Source organism: Panthera pardus, unplaced genomic scaffold (assembly GCF_024362965.1).
Source record: "Panthera pardus isolate Hobbes unplaced genomic scaffold, ASM2436296v1 HiC_scaffold_8, whole genome shotgun sequence".
Classification (NCBI taxonomy): Eukaryota; Metazoa; Chordata; class Mammalia; order Carnivora; family Felidae; genus Panthera; species Panthera pardus.
In genome coordinates, this window is record NW_026527013.1 from 109,280,559 (window position 1) to 109,290,356 (window position 9,798).

General features: G+C 36.7%; 1 pseudogene; it reads right to left on the reverse strand.

Annotated features, from left to right (window-relative positions):
• Positions 1-579: 579 nt before the first annotated feature.
• Positions 580-7,821, reverse strand: LOC109263783 (histone H3.3-like; annotated as a pseudogene).
• Positions 7,822-9,798: the final 1,977 nt, after the last annotated feature.

Genomic DNA, 9,798 nt, shown 5'->3' on the forward strand with positions numbered 1-9,798 from the left:
TTTTTCTTCCTTCCTTCCTTCCTTCCTTCCTTCCTTCCTTCCTTCCTTCCTTCCTTCCTTCCTTCCTTCCTTCCTTTCTTTCTTTCTTTCTTTCTTTCTTTCTTTCTTTCTTTCTTTCTTTCTTTCTTTCGAGTTTAATGTATCGTAATAGCAAACTTACAGGAACAGCACAGAAGACAGACAGCATTAAAAGCGTGTGCTTGCATGTAGGACAACTCATTTAGAAAAGTATAGTGAATGGATGGAATCTACTGGATGATAAAAATGCTGCAGACACTATTTAGTTGCCGCCAAAAAGAAATTTACTTGTTTAAAAAAAAAAAAAAATCCAAATGCTGGCATTGTCCAGAAAAGTTTAACAGGTTTATTTATCATTGTTATAAAGTTAAACTGCTGAAATGTGTTCACTGAAACGTTTTGACTTGCCTGAACGCTTGATGTCCCCGCATTTATATTAAAAATGCACACACGAATGAAAATGGAAAAACTGCCAATACTTGATATCTCTTCCCTATTTTTCCGTTTGCAATCCATTTTTTTTTTTTTAAAGAGTGAAATGTTTTCCATCAGCGTGGATGCTTAAGCACGTTCGCCATGTATGCGGCATGCTGGCTGGATGTCTTTTGGCATAATTGTTACTTACATGTTTGGCATAGCACACAGGTTGGCATCTTCAAAGAGGCCCACCAGGTGGGCCTCCCTTGCATCCTGAAAAGCCACGCTCTGGAAGCGCAGATCTGTTTTGCAGTCCTGAGCAATTTCTCGCCCCAGACGTAGGAAAGGAAGTTTGCAGATGAGAAGTTCGGGGGTTTCTGACTGATTTTGCCAAGTGCCACGATACGGGGCTTGTAATGATGAGGTTTCTTCACCTTCCAGTAGAGGGCGCACTCTTGCCAGCGGCTTTTGTAGCCGGTTGCTTCCTCGGTGCTTGACCACCGGTCGATTTGCAGGCAGTCTACGAGCCATGGTACAGAAACCTCCTTACTGACACCCCCATTCTTCTTTGCTGGAGCTCTGCAAGCTACAGTCGGTAGGCGGCGGCTACCAGGAAAATTCGACTCTATCATTTTTAATTAAGAAAATACTCTTTCCATAGGTGCTTGGTTACCTGGTAAGTGAGAAATTTTATTTCAGTGGAGGATAATCTTTTGAATCTTAGAATCATAGTTAGTCTTACTGAGAAATGATCTCAAATACTTCATTTCAGTTAGAGTCACTTCTTCAAAAGCAAATTTTATCCTATGAAACATGCAGTATAAATGGTTTCTTTTTATAATTATTTAAAATGTTATATTAAATTTCCAAGCTATTGTAGGTTTTTCAATTTCTTTCCATTGGGGAACAAAATGTAAATTTATCCAAGTTAATAAATATTTTTAATAAATCAAGATAGTACCACTTAGGGTTCATTCTTTCCAGGGCAATAACCACATTTTTACAAAATTATTTGGTCACATAAATTGAATGTAGGGTTAGAATTACCTATCCATATATAATGTGTGTATGTATTTGCATGCCTGTGTCCATCTGGCTGTTTGAGTTTGTCAGTCTTGAACTGAGAGAAAATAAACAGTATGAAAGATGAACAGTGGAACATAGGTCTGCCTCTTACATATTGCAGGGCATGGGTCTCTTTCTTAGAGGCAATAGTTACTACCAACTTCTCAGGCTTTCTTCCAGAAATACGTTCTCTATATTCAAGAATGTCCCCATTTATCATTCACTATCATCTCTGTATATACCTACCTATGATAATTTTTTACTTTTTATTTTAAAATTTTTAATTCCAGTATGGTTAACATACAGTGTTAGTTTCGATGTACAATGTAGTGATTCTATAATTCTATACGTTACTGAGTGTTCATCATGATGAATGTACTCTTTAATTCCCATCACCTTTTTGGCCCATCCGTCCACCTACCTCCCCTCTGATAACCATCAGTCTGTTCTCCACAGACTCTAAATAGTTTGCTTTTTGGTTTGTCTCTTTGTTTTTCCTTTGTTCATTGGTTTTGTTTCTTAAATTCCATATATGAGTAAAATCATATGGTACTGTTTTTTCTCTGACTTGTCTCCCTTAGCATTATACCCTCTAGATTTATCCACGTTGTGGCAAATGACAAGATTTCTTTCTTTCTTAAGGTTGAGTAACATTCCAGTGTGTGTGTGTGTGTGTACATTTGTGTCTTGATTTTGGATACTAACCCTTGATGAGGTATATCATTGAAAATATCTTCTCTCATTCAGTAGATTATATTTTAGTTTTATTGATTGTTTCTTTTGCTGTACAGAAACTTTTTGTTTTGATGTAGTCCTAATAGTTGTTGCTTTTGTTTCCCTGGCCTCAGGAGACATACCTAGAACGATGTTGCTATGGCCAGTGTCAGAGAAGTTATTGCCTTTGCTCTCCTCTAGGATTTTTATGGTCTCAGGTTTAGGTACTTAATCCATTTTGAGTTTATTTTTTTATAGGATGGAAGAAAGTGCTCCAGTTTATTCTTTTGCATGTAGCTTTCCAGTTCTCCCCACACTGTTTGTTAAAGAGACAGTTTTTTTTTTCCCATTGCATATTATTTCCTTTGTTGTCAAAGGTTAATTGACCACATAATTTTAGGTTTATTTCTGGACTTGTTATTCTCTTCTATCGATCTCTGTGTCTTTTTTTGTGCCTTTTGATTACTACAGCTTTGAAACCTGGAATTAGGATACCTCTAGTTGCATTCTTTTGATAGGGATTGCATTAAATCTCTAGATTGCTTTGGGTAGTATGGATATTTTAACAATATTTATTCTTCGACTCTATGAACATGAACATCTGGCCATTTGTGTCATCTTCAGTTTCTTTCATCAGTGTTTGATAGTTTTCAGAGTACAGGTCTTAAACCTCCTTAGTTAAGTTTATTTCTGGGCCGCCTGGGTGGCTCAGTCGGTTGAGCGGCCGACTTCGGCTCAGGTCGTGATCTTGCAGTCTGTGAGTTCAAGCCCTGCGTCGGGCTCTGTGCTGACAGCTCAGAGCCTGGAGCCTGTTTCGGATTCTGTGTCTCCCTCTCTCTGACCCTCCCCCGTTCATGCTCTGTCTCTCTCTGTCTCAAAAATAAATAAACGTTGAAAAAAAAAGTTTATTTCTAAGTATTTTATTATACTTGGTGTAATTATAAATGGTATTGTTACCTTAATTTCTCTTTCTGCTATCTCCTTATTAGTGAATAGAAATGCCATGGATTTCTGTATACTGATTTGGTATTCTGCGTCCTTACTGAATCAATTTATCAGTTCTAGTAGTTTTCTTGGTGGCCTTTCAGGTTTATATACACTTGCCTATTAAATTTTTATATTAACATAAATGATGCCGTTCTGTCAATACCTCTGAACGTACCATTTTCATTTACTAATAATGAATATTGTACCATATCAGAATAGGTACTTATGCAACTATTCACTAAATGGAAGAGAAAGAATGACCTGGAGAGAATATTTATCCATCTCTATTTTCTAAATCCTGTAGAGCAAATAATTTTAAAAATAGTGTTTTCTGGAAAAAAACAGACTCTTTGGTTTAAAGGAGTAGATATCTCCAGAATTCGTTAGTGAGCAGTGTTATTTTATATCAAACATTTTAAACGCATAGGGTTTTCATAAGCTGCTCATGTTCAGCATCTGCAACCTATGGATTCTTGTTATGTCAAGAATGATTGCATTTTCTGGTACAAAATAATATCCCTCTCATTTCCTTTAAGCCTCTCAAGTTTCTAAGTCTTGAAGATACTACAACTAAACACTTGGTAAACAATTGTTTTGTTTTGTTTTTTTTTTTCAACAATATGGATAAAAAAGAGACATTCCTTGGTACTTGCCCTGTGGGCCCTGTAGGCACAGCACTTTTCCTCCCATACAGGAAAGGAAGAGAGGAGTAAGCAGTGGGTCTGGGGAGCAAACAGGGACAGGGCTCCTGGATGATGTATGGGACAGCTGGCTCCACTGAAGAACTGGAGAGAGTGTGGATTAGTAAAGTAAGTAAAGTAAGATGACTTGGTAGAGGTGTATCAAGCCAGATATTAAACCTTAGGAGTGTCCTCTGTTTCTTAAGCTGGCATCTTGGGCCAGATTTATACAGTGAGTGTCTTTGTGGCTTCCTACTCCATGAAGATTCAAAGTTTGATTGCACTTCGTGAAAACTCCAGCAGAATTTAAATTTACTCCCACCTACCATGTCATGACTAAGCCTATGTGCAGGACTTACTGCAAATCTCCTGGATGGTGGTTCCTTTCAGTTTTGCCTTGAAGGCACACCTTGATAATAGGCATATCAATCCTCTCTCACTCTGGTCTTGAGTGTACTTGAATTTTCACTTTGGCTAACTGCACCTTTTTGTAGTTTCCAAGAAGGAATGATTTTTTTTCTTTTTCCCTGTAGTTCTCAGAGGAGAGTTTGGAAGAATGTGGACTTCAGTTGCCATCTTGATTTGAAAGATGTCATTTACCTCACTTTAAATTGAACCTAAAATGGGTTCAGTCACTTGGCCAGGCTCACATTAGGTGGCTCAAACTTAGATCTATTCAACCCAAATTTTATGTTTTCCCCATTAAGGGAGACATGACACATAGTGCTTAAGAGTGGAGGCCCTAGTGAAGAATAGACAGGTTCTAACATCTGGAAGAATGGGCCCATTAATGGGCCATTTTGGGGACCTCAGTCTCCAGGGCTGATTGGAGAGAAAGCAAAAACCTGCAAGGGGAATTTCCCCTTTTACTGTCTTCTTTACAATGGGACCACTGATTTTAATCATGTATTTGATCATGCTTCATTTAACATTCTCATCATTGCCTTAACAATTGTCATGACAACTGATGACTTACAGAACTCATTTGAGAAATAATGATCATGGAGCCGTATGTCCTCTGTACCCACCTTCCCATTGTCCTGCTCCAGGCCCAGAATGTCTAGGTTCAAATACCTCATTCGTAGCCACTGCAACCCAAGTTAAATCATTAATATAGGTAGCGAAGACGATAACGTTCATCTTACAGACTTGTAAGAATGAGTGAGGTAAGAATGAATGAGTGAGGACCTGAATGAGTAAGAATGAATGAGTGAGGACCTGAAAAGTGACAGAAGGGGAACTCTGCCTTCCCAGACATGTTGTTCTACTGTGGACCAGGCTCCTGTAATTGTTACTGGAGATGACATAGAAAGTACCAATGTCAAGTTGGTCTCTTTTTGGGAGAGATGATAAATGCATATAAAAAAATGTTGGATGAATTCCCAATATTAGTTTCCTTACTTATTACTATAACTATTCTTCACATGGGCCCACTAAGTCCAGAAACTAAGTAAGAAAACTCTTGATCAATAAAATTAGTGGATGTGAATTTTCAAAAATTCACATATGTTTAGGGATTTTCCAAAATTGTATAAAAAAAAAGATGATTCACAGGTTTCAAGTACTAATTCCACTTCTATTTTAAGCAAATTTAATTGTGTCTTCATCATGTTTTCATGGCTCACCAAGTTACTTTAGTGAATGCTGTCTGCCGAGAAGGTGAGATTATAACCTGACCACTCCAGGTAGTTGGGAAACTACAAAGGCTGAGCTGAATATATTCTCTGGTTCTGACATTAGGTGTCACTACAATCAAGGGAAAGCAGAGCAAGCAAAGGAGTCCAAAGTGGAATTGTAATATGGAGGGAGAAAGATACACATTTAAATTGTGGTGTGAAGTATCTGGAGAAGAACCTATGACTTCAAGGTTTGCATATTCACATTGTCATTGAAAGAAAAGAACATCCTAATAGATGTAAAAGCATCCATTTTCCTAAAACTCATAAGAAATACTTGCTGATACTTTGCATATCTTGCTATTTCTTCCCCTAACTGATGGTAAAACTGACAGAGGCTGCCAGGAATTGTCAAAAAAGATAATTTTAATTTGTTATGAATGAGACCAGCTCACCTTAAGAGTCTAATTCTTAAAATTACTTAAAGGAAGATTTTAAGTTTAAGCTTCAAGTATATTTTAATTACATAACTTATTGGATGTTTCAAAAGACATTTTGTTTGATAAAGATGTTATCAACCATTGACCTTAAAGATTGAAATTAAGATTCAAGGACCTTAAATTAAAAATTTATTTCCTACTTGGAAGGTTTTTTTTTTTTTTTTCTTCCACGTCACTGCCATTTGTGTGCTAAGTGTATAGTTATCAGATACATTCACATTTGTTTAAGGAAAATATTTGTAAACAGTTGGAGAGAATGGAGCCCATCTAATGTTTCCCCTAATTGTTAGGCAACATGGTCAACTGAAAAGTCTGAAAAGTTCATACTCCTAAGAGATGTATTAAATTAATTTTCCCATGTGTATGCATTGGCAAACACTGTTGGAATAGATTCAGAGTATTAACGACTCTAATGTCATATGTATTGATGAGTCAAATGGATGCTAACTCAAGTGATGTCTGAGGGTTCTAGGGGGAAAAAGAGTGTTCCATTTGTATGTGGGGTAGGACTGATGATGAGCATTTCATGAAGCAGCTATTTATGAATCAAAGTTATGAAGTAATTGAACATACTAACAACTGGAATGGCAGTATTGGATTGAGTATCAGCTTCATGTGTATATAACTCAACTTACCAAGGGTCCACAGGATCTCTGGTTTAGACTCCCAAAACAAGTACCAAAGTTCAGTCTTCCTTCCCTGTTGATAATGGTCTCTACTGACAGATTTTGAATGGGAGTGGTTTTAGTGATTGGGAGTTTGGACCTGGGGAAAAAGTGGGAAAGATCCAGAGGGAAGATTGGTCTGTGCATTTCTGTAACTCTTTCTTCCTCAAGCTGTGATGGAGGCCTGGATTCACCCCCTCTAAAGGTTCTTTTGGGCATTATGAGCTTACTGGTTTACTGAAGATTTAGAAAGATGAGTATCTGACACAAGTACATTACTTTGGTGATGCTGGGGAGTATACTGATGATGGAGATACAAGTGGGGTTCTCAGTGTTAGAGATAAACACAATTTAAGGTGTCTTGAACACTGCTTTCTTTGTTCCACTTGATAACTAATATATCAGCTTGCATTATATGAAAACTGTTGCATTTATTTGGTCAGAGAGAGAAGACCAGACGGTATGGTCTAGAGAGCAGGCTGCTGTCATGTGCAAGGTGTTTCTGCATCATTTGCAATGGCTAGATTATGATCCCATAGTAATTGTCCAACTCTTATTTGATATTTTATTGACGGTTTGTATTTTGTTGGTTTTCTTCTCTGAAAAGAAATGGATATATGACATATCTCAGACTAGTGATTTTAGTATTGTTTTGAATCTGCTGTAATTATTGAAACTGTTCTTGTGCTTCTCAGTATTATCTTGATGATTCACAACCAAACTTACAACTAAGTTATCCAGGTTATATTAATCTTTATATTAGCATGCCTTAGAATTGCTAATTTTTTATAACTGGAAAGAATGAAATATCTAAATATGTCTCAATCTGCCTCTGCCAAGCTGTTTCAATAATTATGTTCACAGCCAAAAGTATGGATGTGTCATAAAATGTTAAAACTATGAACATATACCAGTTACTATGGCTTCAAGAATTAATGATTATCTTCATAATTAGGGACCTTGTCTACCAACATGAGGAAGCCACTGATGTCACGATATGCTGTATTTTACACTATACAAAAATTAATTTCTTTTAATTCCACAGTTTAGTATTCTTTACCCACATTTACTTAGTTTGTTTCTTTAAATTTCATTGATAGCTGCATACTTTTTGTTCCAATTCCTTGACAATTTTATTTCTTATGATTGATACCATCATACATTTATGGATTTCATGGTATAAGTTAGTTGTACTCTTCTCAAAATGTGAAATTACCTTGATGCTATGGTAGCTTTAAGTATGATACCCGCAAATGAGTTTAGAGGTTGGAGTATGAAAAGTGTCACAGACCAAACTGACGAGCTCCTATTACATGGCTTATTGGATCAACACACAGAGAGAAGCAAGGGGAAAGAGATGTTATAATTAACATGACTTATATGGAATGCAAATGGAGAGGAAGGCCACATGCTTAAATCTTGTGCTATATATAAAATCTGTACTTCCTGCCCCTTTCTGCTAGATAGCTCGTCCATGCTAATAGTGGGTTTATGATAATGGAATTTGGAGATGGGCAAGGGGATCAGTAGAAGAAAGGTACCTGAGTCAACTTGTCCTATTGAAGAGAAATAGGACAAAACATTGGACCGGTAGCTCTAAACAAAGAGCAATGGCTTTTATTTGTGTGGGGTAGAAAACGTGGGGAGCCAGTATGAGTGTCGTCAATAGGTGACTGATTTAAGCATGACATTAACGAAGGAGGCATGATTGGAACCTAGGAAATTTGCAAGAATTTTGACACCTTAGTTGAGACTTGAAATCACTTAATTGTATGCAAATTATTTTAGGTTACACTTCAATGACTTTTTTTTTGTCTCCAAAATATCTTTATTATTTTTTTTCTCATTGACAATTCAATCAAGGGTAGTACATTACATTTAAGTATATGCCTGTAGCCTTCTTTAATCTACGATAATAACCTCATGCCTCTTTAAATGACATTATAAGATATTCTCCAGTAAAGCCACCAAGGCATTCTTATTTCTTTGTGTGAAGATTTTTCATTACAGATTCAATTTCTTTAAGGCAAATATTCAGATTTTCCATTTCCTCTTTTGGACATTTTATCATTTTTGTCATCTTAGTCCTTTGAATCTGTCAAAAACTCTTCTTGTTCTGTTTTCTATCCAGCTTCTTCTTAGTGGAAGGGACATTCACCTCTAGGAGAAAGTGACCCAAATTCCAGGAGCACATTTTCTGGGTTTATTTATCCCATTCCCCACTCATCTCCCTCCATTGACACTCAGTTTGTTCTCTGTCTTAAGAGACTCTTATCATTTGTTTCCACCCTCTCTCTTTTTTCCCCTTCCCATATGTTCATCTGTTTTGTTTCCTATATTCCACATATGAGTGAAATCATAAGGTATTTGTCTTTCTCTGATTCACTTACTTTGTTTACCTAATACCCTCTAGCTCCATCCCCATCATTGCAAATGGGAAGATTTCATTCTTTTTGATGCCCGAATAATACTCCTATATATATTTCCCACATCTTTATCCATTCATCAGTCGATGGACACTTGGTCTTTTTCCATAGTTCAGCTATCATTGATAATGTTGCTATAATAACACTACTATAAATATTGGGTGCATGTACCCTTTCGAATCTGTATTTTTGTATCCTTTGGGTAAATACCTAGTAGTCCAGTTGGATCATAGGATCGTTCTATTTTTAATATCTTGGGGAACTACCATATTGTTCTCTGGAATGGCTGTACCAGTTTGCATTCCCATCAACAATGTAAGAGAGTTCTCCACTTTCTCCACATCCTTACTAACATCTGTTGTTTCCTGTGTTGTTAATTTTAGCCACTCTAAAAGGTGTGAGGTGATAACTCACTGTGGTTTTGATTTGTATTTCCCTGATAATAAGTGATGTTGAGCATCTTGTCTTGGGTTTGTTGGCCATCTGGATGTGTTCTTTGGTAAATGTCAATTCATGTCTTCTGCCCATTTCTTAACTGGGTTATTTGATTTTGGGTGTTGAGTTTGATTAAGTTCTTCATAGATTTTTGGACACTAACCCTTTATCAGATACATTGTTAACAAATATGTTCTCCCATTCCATAGGCTGCGTTCTACTTTTGTTGATTGTTTCCTTCGCTTTTTATCTTGATGAGATGAAAGTCCCAGGAG